This window comes from Solanum dulcamara, chromosome 6 (assembly GCF_947179165.1).
Source record: "Solanum dulcamara chromosome 6, daSolDulc1.2, whole genome shotgun sequence".
In the NCBI taxonomy this organism is placed as follows: domain Eukaryota; kingdom Viridiplantae; phylum Streptophyta; class Magnoliopsida; order Solanales; family Solanaceae; genus Solanum; species Solanum dulcamara.
The window spans coordinates 29,187,791-29,198,697 of NC_077242.1; the positions used below are offsets into that span (position 1 = coordinate 29,187,791).

Below are 10,907 nucleotides of genomic sequence, written 5' to 3' on the forward strand. Positions count from 1 at the left end.
AATCGTGTAAATTGAATTTTTGTGGAAGCAAAATAGGGCGACGAATAGCCCATCAGTTTTCAGAGCGTTAAGGAGCTTTCAAGGGAATTTTTTAGCAAGGTAAGGTTTGATTCTCTCCTCCTACATTTGGTCAAGTGTTTAATCATGTTATGGGTGTGTAAACATGAGTTGGATACATGAGAATATAGACGTTATGGCTGAAGGAAGTTGTAGGTCGTGTAGGGACTGTTTTGATGTATTCTAGTGGCTTAAAATGTAACTAGTGTCATTGTTATTGTAGTGTCGTATTGGGAATTATTTTGTGGTGTTGCAGGGATGGAAACATGTCTAAATATGGGTATAAATGCTGCTGTTTTCATCCACATGTCACCCCATTTTGTGTGGTTATGATTTTACAAAATACAGATCGAAAACCATATTTTGGAGTCATAGTTTTGAGCAGGCTATTTGGGACTTGTTTGGTGTGATATTGAGGTGGTATAATTGTGTATTGGCTGCTGGTTGTTGTTGTTGGTTGGATTTACTAATTTAAATTTAATAGGAAGTTTGGATAGGGTAAGTTAAAGAGGAGATGCTGTCCGAATTCTGTTAACTTCTAACTAACTAGTAGACTAGTCGAGACTAGTCAAGAAAGGTGAATAAGGAATTGATTTCTAAGGGTTCTTAGTTGTGGATTTAAAATCTAGAAAGTTAAAGGTTATTAATATTAGTATTACCTTCATGTTAAATAGGTCTAGAGGATGACGAGACAAGCTGGGTTAAAAGCAACCGATAAGAGGTATGTAATGCCTATCTCTTCTTTTTTTGGCATGTCTTAGTCTTAAGTGGATTTAATATGTAATGTTGGAATAATTCCATACATAGAACCCCGAGTATGGTTCGTAAATCTTATTCACTTCTCGATGTTCAAACTCCTACAATAGTTAAGCTATTGCCTTGTAAGTCGTCGACACAATGAAAAGTAGTACATGTAAAGCTTATCTCTTCTTTCCTTTAGAATGTCTTAAATGTAAGTGAATTGATATATGATATGAGTTTAGAGAGAGTTCCATCCATAAGTTTAGGACATAAGTCATGACTCGATTTCACTCTTGAATACTAGAAGTCCTAACCTGAATGCTCGAAGTCCTAAAGTAGATGAACTACTACCCTCGAGCCTTCTATATGTTGAGTAGTGACTGAGTACGTAAGCTCATATTTCTAAAGACTCTGTGATGATAAGGGTCTCTGATTTCATAAGATGTTTAGCATTATCTTAATAAAAGTCTATGATTCCCGAGACTCCATTTGATATGGCCCTAATGGCATTTAGAGGATACTTGAGATGATGATCATTTTGATCCTCAAATGATAGGTCATGACAATTGTTATATCGAGTCTCAGATGATGAGTTAATTGCATATGGTTACTCACTACTCTATTCGTGTATGCTGTTAATACATTTTCCACCGAGTCCCATAAAGGGCCGGGTACGATATACGATGACATGATTATTCACCAAGTCCTATAAAGGGATGGGTAAGACCTATTCCCACAAAGGTCTGGGTATGAACAAGTCCTATAAAGGGTCGGGTATGATATACGATGACATGATTATTCACCAAGTCCAATAAAGGGTCTGGTACGACCGAGTCCCATAAAGGGCTGGGTATGACCAAGTCCCATAAAGGGTTGGGTACAATATATGAGGATATGATGACATGTTAATGATGAAACGATTAAGACATCAAGTTCACTAGAGGGCCGGGTATAGTGTATGAGAATTTATATGACTATATGTCCTAAGATGCAGGTACTGTACTTTATTAGATGTTATACTTTCCCCCTATATCCCTATATCAGTTGTGATCTCCTTATGATGTTTTGAACTTTACATACTCAGTACATATGTCATACTGACCCCCTCTTTTCGAGGGGGCTTCATTTCATGCCCACAGGTACAGACGCGCGCTTTGGGGATCCGCCAGCCTAGGACTCCACTTAGCAGTTCTGGGGAAAAGCTCCATTATATCAGAGCCTAGTTTTTGGTAATACTCTTCCAGTGTATATATGTTACACCCCACACTTTTGAACCTTGAAATTTGTCCCTAATCTTCTTGGAAGTAGCCATGAGACCCCTACTATCCACACATATTAAACAACTTAAAGGAAAGAAGAATGTGATACCTCGTGAGAGAGAAGGTTGGAAATAGAGTCGTGAGAATTCGGAAAGAGTTGGAGGCTAAACAAAATGAGTTGTAGGACTCGATTTACCTACGTAAGCTACTAATTTAAAAGTCTTATACACTTGAGCTACTTAAGGATATATCAAGCTTACGTAGTACGGATTACATCAACTCTTAAAACAAGATGTGATTACGAACCCACGGGGGAAAGGAGAAGGCAACATGTGGCAGCAAAAGGAGGTGCCACGTGGAAGCCTAGGAAAGTTCCATGTGGAAGTAGGTGACCCACCTGCTTGGGGTCAAGTAGGTGATCCACCTACGTGGGGGTGGGCCCCACCAAGGACACGTGGCAGCCTTGGAGGCTAAGGGTGGATCTGTGGACCAATAAGGGCTTGACACATGTCACCCTTAGGGGATGACACGTGTCACTCCCTAAGGGACCATATATATGTATGTTAAGGACTCTTAAGTCATTTGGAACTCAAAAATCAGTCCAAAACATAGAGAGAAAATGTGAGAGAGAGGCAGCCATGGCTTTGGAAGCTTAAAGGTAAGTTTCTCGATTTTTCTTCCGTGAATTAATTATCTACGGTGTTCCTTAATCATGTGGATATGTATATATGTATTTTCATATATTTACGGAATCAAAACTTCAGCATTACAATTGGAAACTTAGAAGAAAGAAGAAGAGAAAAACGTTGGAGACAAGAGAGAGGGGCTACGGGTTAGGCCTATTGGAGGTAAGCTTCCGGGTTTCGTTACATGAATTAATTATTTGGAGTGTCCCTAAGTTTTATATTGGTGTTTAATAACCTAAAATTTCAATTTGGGGAAGCGAGGAAGTTATACAAACAGCCCGCTCAATTTCAGCGCATTTAAAGAAGTTCAGAGTGGCGATTTGACAATTTTGGCCAATTTCGGGTAAGGTAAGGTTTATCCTTTTAATTTGGACTTTATGGTGTTGTTATGGAGTTTTTTACACGCCCTATATGTGGCTGGAAGTGTGAAAATGGCATAGAAATACTTGACGTTCGGAATAAACTAAATTAGAGTCGCTATAGTCGAATTGTCGTCAAAGTAAGGCGTTGTTCTTGTGAGTTTCTGTTGCAGGGATGTGATGTGTCATTGTAGGGTCTAAATATGTTCTAATGTTGGTTAGGTTTATTCTGGTTGAATCCACATGACGTTGCGTATAATTAAAGGCATTACAAAATAAAGGCTAGACGCCCTATTGTGATATCGTATTTTTGAATAAGTCGTTTGGAGTTTATGTTGTATATTGTTGGTGTGAATTGCTGCCGGTTGTTGTTTTTGGTTGGCTGTAGGTCTTAGGGACCTAATTGGAAATTTGGATAGGGCACATTATAGGGGAGGTTCTGCCCAATATTCGGCAACACCTTAGCAAATAACAGAACTAGTCGGGGAAACGACTAAGGAAATAGATTCCATTAATACTAAGGTGTAACCTAGGGTGATGGAAAGTTAAGAGGGGTTGATATTCATGTTACTTTCATGTTGAATAGGTTAAAAGGACGGCGAGGCAAATAGGATAAGGAATAATTCAGACGAGGTATGTGCAACTTTCTTTTGGCATGTTTTTGGTATAAGTGCGTACAACTATCTTTCTTTCCTTTTGGCAATGTTTAGCCTTAAGGGAATTTTATATGAAGTGTGGGATAATTCCATTCACAGAATTTTAAGTATGCCTCATAACCCCTATCCACTGTTCAGTATTAGAGTTCCTGTAAAGATTAAGTATTGCCTAGTAGGGCTTCTATGTGTTAGAATGTAGTGTGTGAGAAGCTATCTCTTATTTCCATTGAGATGTATGTGATAAGAAAATGAAATTACGATGCCATAGTGGTTCACCGAGCCCCATGATGGGCCGGGTACGAAATATGTATATGTAGATCACCTGAGGGAAAGTACACACTATATAGAGCTTATTCTCTTTCTTCTTTTGGGCATGTCCATTTCTTAGTTGTAAGTTGAATATGATCTGAGCTCCGGGGTAACTCCATCCTTAGCATCTCCTATTTACTTTTGAATACCGAACTCTGATAGTAGTTGAACTATTTTCCTGGAAACTTCTATACGTTAAAGAGGTACCAAATGTACAAGATCCGAGTCATAAAGACTACACGAGACTATGTGCTTGATTTCATAAATAATTTGGCCCTACGTTAATACATGTCTAGGGTCCCCGAGATTACTTCTGATACAACCCATAATGGCATTTACAGGACGCTCGAGATGACTACTTCATTACTCGGGTCCTCAAACAAAAGCTCAACTTTTTTATTCTATTGAGTCTCTGATAATGATTTGAATTGCATATAGTTACTCACTACTCTACTCGTGTATACTGTAACACTTCTTTCACTGAGTCCTGGGCCTAGTCCGTTCATGCACAACTCACTACATTGTCCACCGAGCCCTTCATTAGAGGGTCGGGTACGTACGTATATATATATGATGATGAGGTATTGCAATAAGGTGGTAATAGCGCCGGGCCTATGATGATCCTATAGATATGATTCACCGGACCCCTGAAAGGGCCGGCTATATTATATAATTTGAGCATGCATGCTTTCATGATTCACAGAGTATAGGTACAGGTTTCCAATTTTGATATTTTATCCCCTACTTCTCTATTTCAGATACGCTTCTAGTTGTATTATGTTATGTTTTACATACTCAGTACATATGTCGTACTGACCCTCTTTCTTCGGGGGGCTGCGTTTCATACTCGCAGGTACAAGTACATGTTTGGTAGTCCATCATCTTAGGATTCCATTCAAGCTCAATTGGAAGAGACTCCATTGTCTCGGAGCCTAGTTTTGATACGAACCATGGATGTTTAAAAGTGTTTTGTCTATTCAGGGGTATGGCAGGGGCCCTGTCCTACCATATGTTGTCATTAATATTTTTAGAGGTATGCAAACTTATATATGTGGGTTGTGTATGTCAGTTTGATTCAGCTGGGTCTACATGATATATGATATATGCTATTACGTTATGGCATCCTTGTCGGTTTGCGTGCCCTTTCATATTGTGATACAAATGAAAAGGGCTATAGGTTTATGAAAATGTTATCGCCTAGTGGGGCTTTGTTATATGATATTGCCTTATTTATAGTTCAATGTGACCACTGCTGATAGATATGTGTATGGGGGGTCCAGGTCGGACCTCAATCGCGACCTACTGGGTTGGGTCATGACAGAAGTGGTATCAGAGCAGTTCGTCCTTAGATTATCTACAGACCGTGTCTAGTAGAGTCTTGGTTATCGATGTGTTACGCGCCACATCTATAAACAGAAAGCTACAGGATATTTAGGGTGTTACCTTTCTTCTACATCTAAGATCGTTCTATAGATCCGAGTAATAGGAAAATTCCTTATACTAACCTTGGATCTTAACAGAAGGACGACATCAACCGAAGGAAGTGATTGACGACATGGGACATTACGAAGCACGTAGGTAAGTAAAGAAAAGGCATAGAAGATATCCATCGGGTAAGGTATTGAAGTAATATTGAAATGTAAAGTTGAAACCATAAAGGAAATCAGACAGGAAGTGCAACAGATGCAGTTTGAAGTTGGATATATGAGGTAAGTCCAGTATTTTTGTATTATTATTGACATTGAAAGCCCTGTGTGGCTGCGATATGAGATGATATTGACAGCCTTGTACGGCTGTGATAGGATATGAATATATATATATATATATATGTTGGCCCTATGATACATTGTTGATATTTTTTGCGTACAGGTTTTGGGATAGTAACTAGTGTAGAGGAAACTCTGCCAAAAATTTTCTAGGACAAGAAAAGGAAATGAAGCATAGACTTTTAGTATGCCTTAAAAATTGATACCAAGTACCCCTACTGTGTTTAACTAAAGCTGTAAGAAGTATCCTTCAGGTTGCCGATAAAGGGCACCCTTTTCACTTGAAGAATTTTATTTCGGAGGAACAAAAGCTTATTTAAGTAGAATGTTCGACTACGGTATCTCCAGCTGTATTTGTACTGTAGGAATATAAACAGAGGGCTCAGGATAAAGGATAAGATGTCCCGTGAATAAGTTTCACTCTTTTTGAAAAAATATCAAGCCCTCAACTCCTAATTGTAAATCAGATGAGTTGTTCATAGCTCGAGGATAAACTCAGAAGGAGACCAGGTAGGTAAAGTACTAAAATAAGTACTGTGATGTTTAAGAGGTTTTGATTTCTTCCAACAATGGTTGGAAATTGATTTATGATAGCTGTTTATAGTTCTCCACTGACTAATTGGGGAAAGAAATTCTAACAGAAGCACCTCAAAGAGATGTCAGGAACTGAATATATGTATGAACTAAAAGGGGGATATTTCAATTTGAATTGAACAGTGTGATACGAGGATGCAGGGATAAAGTAGGACCACTAATAAGGCGCACTTAGTACACGTTGACTAAGTTAAAAGCCTGTGTTGAGTATGCAGTAAGAGTATAGAGCTTAAGATATAAAGGAATAACCGCGTGTGCACAACGTCGCCCCAAAGATAGGGGAACCCTTAAAAGACAAAGATGGCAAACTTAGGGAATAAATGGTGCAACTTACGTTCGTCCCAAGAAACAAAAGATATAGGTTGGGACAAAGCTTCTACTTCGAGAAAACCTGGAATAGTTATCGTTAGAATAATAACACTGCCTAATTGAAATTGGAATGACTATAAGTACAAACAGAGGAAAGTACGAGTACCCTCTAAAGGGGGGAAGTTATTGAGAAAGTGGCAAAAGTAAGGTGAAGGCAATCGATATGGCAACATATTTAAGATGGATGCTTAAACTTCAAATAGGATACCTTGCCGAACCAAACTAGGAAGGTCCGAAAGCCACCAATAATGGGATGGAAGCTAAAGTGCTACATAAGGCAGTGTTAAAGAGTTGTGCCGAGGCCTTGAACAACATAACACTAGAAGGCGACTGCGTCCAAAAAAAAATAGTGTAACCATGAAAGGATATCGAATGACTCAAGAAACACTACAAAGGATAATGACAACATGCTAGACCAAAGAGCCAAAATGTCGGCTATAGAGTTGGTCACAAATGATGTTGCGATAGATATATAACCAAGGAAAAAGGAATAGAAAGCCTCCTGTGGTAGCAAATGAGGAAAACACAAAGTGAATAGAAGATAGGGGAGCTTATATGTCAAATTCCTTTAAAAGCTATGCCAGCTAATAATGGCCAAAAATCAAAGCGGCTCCAAAGGTCACTATACGAGTGAACTTTAGAGCTACTTAATAGCCCACCCTAATGAATGGGTGCGTATAAAAAGGGGGGACGTGGCCATAGTGGAATTAAAGGATCTACCCCTATGCCGGCTGCAAGATAACAAAGGTAAGGACAAGGCAAGACATAAAGACTCGTGAGACAGCACTAAGGTAAATTTGGAGCTAAATTGAGTGCCCCACATATTATAGCAAGGATTACAATGAAACGCGACATGAAGACTTCCCAGGGGGGTCACCCATCCCAATATTACTCTCTCCCTAGCACGCTTAACTTCGAAATTCTAATGGAACTTAATGCGTTAGTGCTGGTATGATCGCGCTAGATAGAAGAATCTGAACTAGCGATGGAGAAACGATATGAGATTATGTACCCAGAGTATTATAAGATACGTTAAGGCAATTGTAATAAGGGCTTAAGCAAAACAAGAAGGATTAGCTAATTGCTAACTGACGACACACTCAAATGCCACAGCTCTTCAATATAGAACCAATTAATGAGAAGAAAATCGTAGAATGACTATATGGGCCAGTGGGCGAGGGAATTTCGACACCACTTGGTAGCCAACTCTGAGGGCAAAAAAGCAAAACCCAAAAGGTAAGGGTGCCCGCTGATGTAATTTACGAATGACAGGAAGCAATACCTAAGGTCGAAAATTCCACAATATGACCAGGACTATAAGACTCACTTCGTACTCCAGCGCCAGATGAATCTGGAGGGAATGTTACTTGTGGATTAACGATGTTAGTCCCTTCTCCTTCGATCAAAGGTTACCTACTCTGCCGAGAAGGTGTAAAATTGTAGAGTAAAAGAGTGGTAGGACCTTACAGAGTCCCCACAGCTATTATCCTAGGCAAGGGAGCTTAAGTTGTAATTGACTATCGAGAGACACAAAGATAGGTTAAGACAAATTACCGAGATGGAATTAGTGCTATGGGTGGAGTAAGACATGTCCACGAGTGGACCAAAGATCTACCCTGACATCAAGTGTAGGATAAGGGGGAAAAAGGCTGGGTAAAACATGAGGACTAGCGAGGTAACGCTAGGATACTTCTTGTACCCTCTCATATTCTTGTAAAGGTAAAGAATGACACAAGATAATGGGTTTAGAGGATTACAAGCGGAGGTAAAGGAAATGGTGAAAGAGTTTAAGTAAAACTGACTGAACTAGCTGGTTACTACGGGATAGCGAGCTTCTATGCCAAAACTCTTTTGGAATTATACCAGATTATGCTGGAAAAACAAAAGAACGACTACGAGAGCCATTATATGAGGGGACTGCAGCATTATTCGATATCCAACCCTAAGGATTGGAAACAAAAGGGGGAAGAAGGACCCAAAAGATTGAATGCTAGTTAAAGTTCTGAAAAGAGTCGAGAAGGACTATACGAGGCTAACGGTTCCCAAATTATCAACATCGTTATGAACCTATTTTGTACTCTATAAGAGTAGGGTGCTATATGGGTTATTGTGAGTAGGCTAATGAATCAGCCCATTTGCTTCCAATCAAGAGCACCTATGCAACTAATATTAGGTGGAGTTATACAACATGGAGTAGTAAGGTTCCGTGAGGTTTCCCCAGCTAATATCTTAGATGGAAGAACTTCAATTAAGATTAACATTTGGACATCAGTCCAAGAAGATATCAGAAACATAGGTAGGTCTTAGTACCCCAGTTTTTCCCTCGATCTGCTGAATAGACTGAGCATACTATCAGACATTAGAAGATATATTGCGGACTAATATGGTTGGTGTTAAGAGTAACTGAGACGATCGCCTACCACTTATTGAATTTGCCTACGAGAAGGGCTACCATTCTAGCATTCAGATGACCCCCTACAAGATATTGTATGGCAAAGTGTATAAGTCCCCCTATTGGGGAAAAAGACTAAGTTGGTAGGCCAAAAAGGATTAAGAAAACTATTGACTAACAACCCAGAGTCGGATGAAGTGATGTACAGATAATCAATATCACCATTCAAAGTTCAAATTGATGATTGAATGTTTATAACGGAGTCACCCAGAAAAGGGAACTTAACCCATATATATTAGACTGTATCAAGTTACTCATAATGTGGGTAGTGGCTGGTAAGTTGAACTTACCACCTCATTTGGAAACTATACGCCCAGTCCATCAGATAGGAATGCTTCGCAAAGATACTGACGAGCCACCCAGGGTATATTCCATAGATGAGGTCCAGGAGATGGAATCCTGCAAGGAAACAAAAACCTATCACCATCTTAGATCGGCAAACTAGAATATTGTATATTAAAGATGTACCTTCCGTCAAGATACTGTGGCAAAATCAAAACCAGAAAAAGGGATGACCTGAGAAATTGAAGATGACAGGAAACACAAGTATTCGTACCTATTTACCGATGTCTACAGGTAACCCCAACTCCTCAAATATGTATATTACCCACTCAGGTGGGAGTATGTATTATAACAAGAGCAAACAACCTCCCAATACTCTGTATAAAGTTCTAAAGGAGATTTTGTTTAACATTCGGGGATGAATGTTCTAAAGGGGGGAAGGATGTTACACCCCACACTTTTGAACCTTGAAACATGTCCCTAATCTTCTTGGAAGTAGCCATGAGACCCCTACTATCCACACACATTAAATAACTCAAAGGAAACAGGAATGTGATACCTCATGAAAGGGAAGGTTAGAAATAGAGTCGTGAGAATCCGAAAATAGTTGGAGGCTAAAACAAAATGAGACATAAGACTCGATTTACCTACGTAAGCTACTAAGTTAAAAGTCTTATACACTTGAGCTACTTAAGGATATATCAAGCTTACGTAGTATGGATTACATCGACTCTTAAAATAAGACGAGATTACGAATACACGGGGGAAAGGAGAAGGCGACACATGGCAGCAAAAGGAGGTGGAACATGGCAGCCTAGGGAAGTTCCACATGGAAGAAGGTGACCCACCTGCTTGGGTTCAAGTAGGTAACCCACCTACTTTGGGGTGGGCCCAACCAAGGACACGTGGCAGCCTTGGAGGCTAAGGGTGGATCTGTGGCCCAATAAGGGCTTGACACGTGTCACCCTTAGAAGATAACACGTGTCACTTCCTAAGGGACCATATATATGTATTTTAATGACTCTTAAGTCATTTTGAACACAAAAATCAGTCCAAAACATAGAGAAAAAACGTGAGAGAGAGGCAGCCATGGCTTTGGAAGCTTAAAGGTAAGTTTCTCGATTTTTCTTCAGTGAATTAATTATCTACGGTGTTCCTTAATCATGTGGATATGTATATATGTATTTTAATATATTTCCGGAACCAAAACATCAGCATTACAATTGGAAACTTAGAAGAAAGAAGAAGAGAAAAATGTTGGAGACAAGAGAGAGGGGCTACGGGTTAGGCCTATTGGAGGTAAGATTCCGGGTTTCATTCCATGAATTAATTATTTGGAGTGTCCCTAAGTTGTATATTGGTGTTTAATAACCTAAA

The 10,907-nt window shown here is 39.4% G+C and overlaps 1 pseudogene; it reads right to left on the minus strand.

The window, feature by feature from the left end:
* Window positions 1–7,639: 7,639 nt before the first annotated feature.
* Window positions 7,640–7,759, minus strand: LOC129893640 (5S ribosomal RNA; annotated as a pseudogene).
* Between the last annotated feature and the right edge of the window lie 3,148 nt (window positions 7,760–10,907).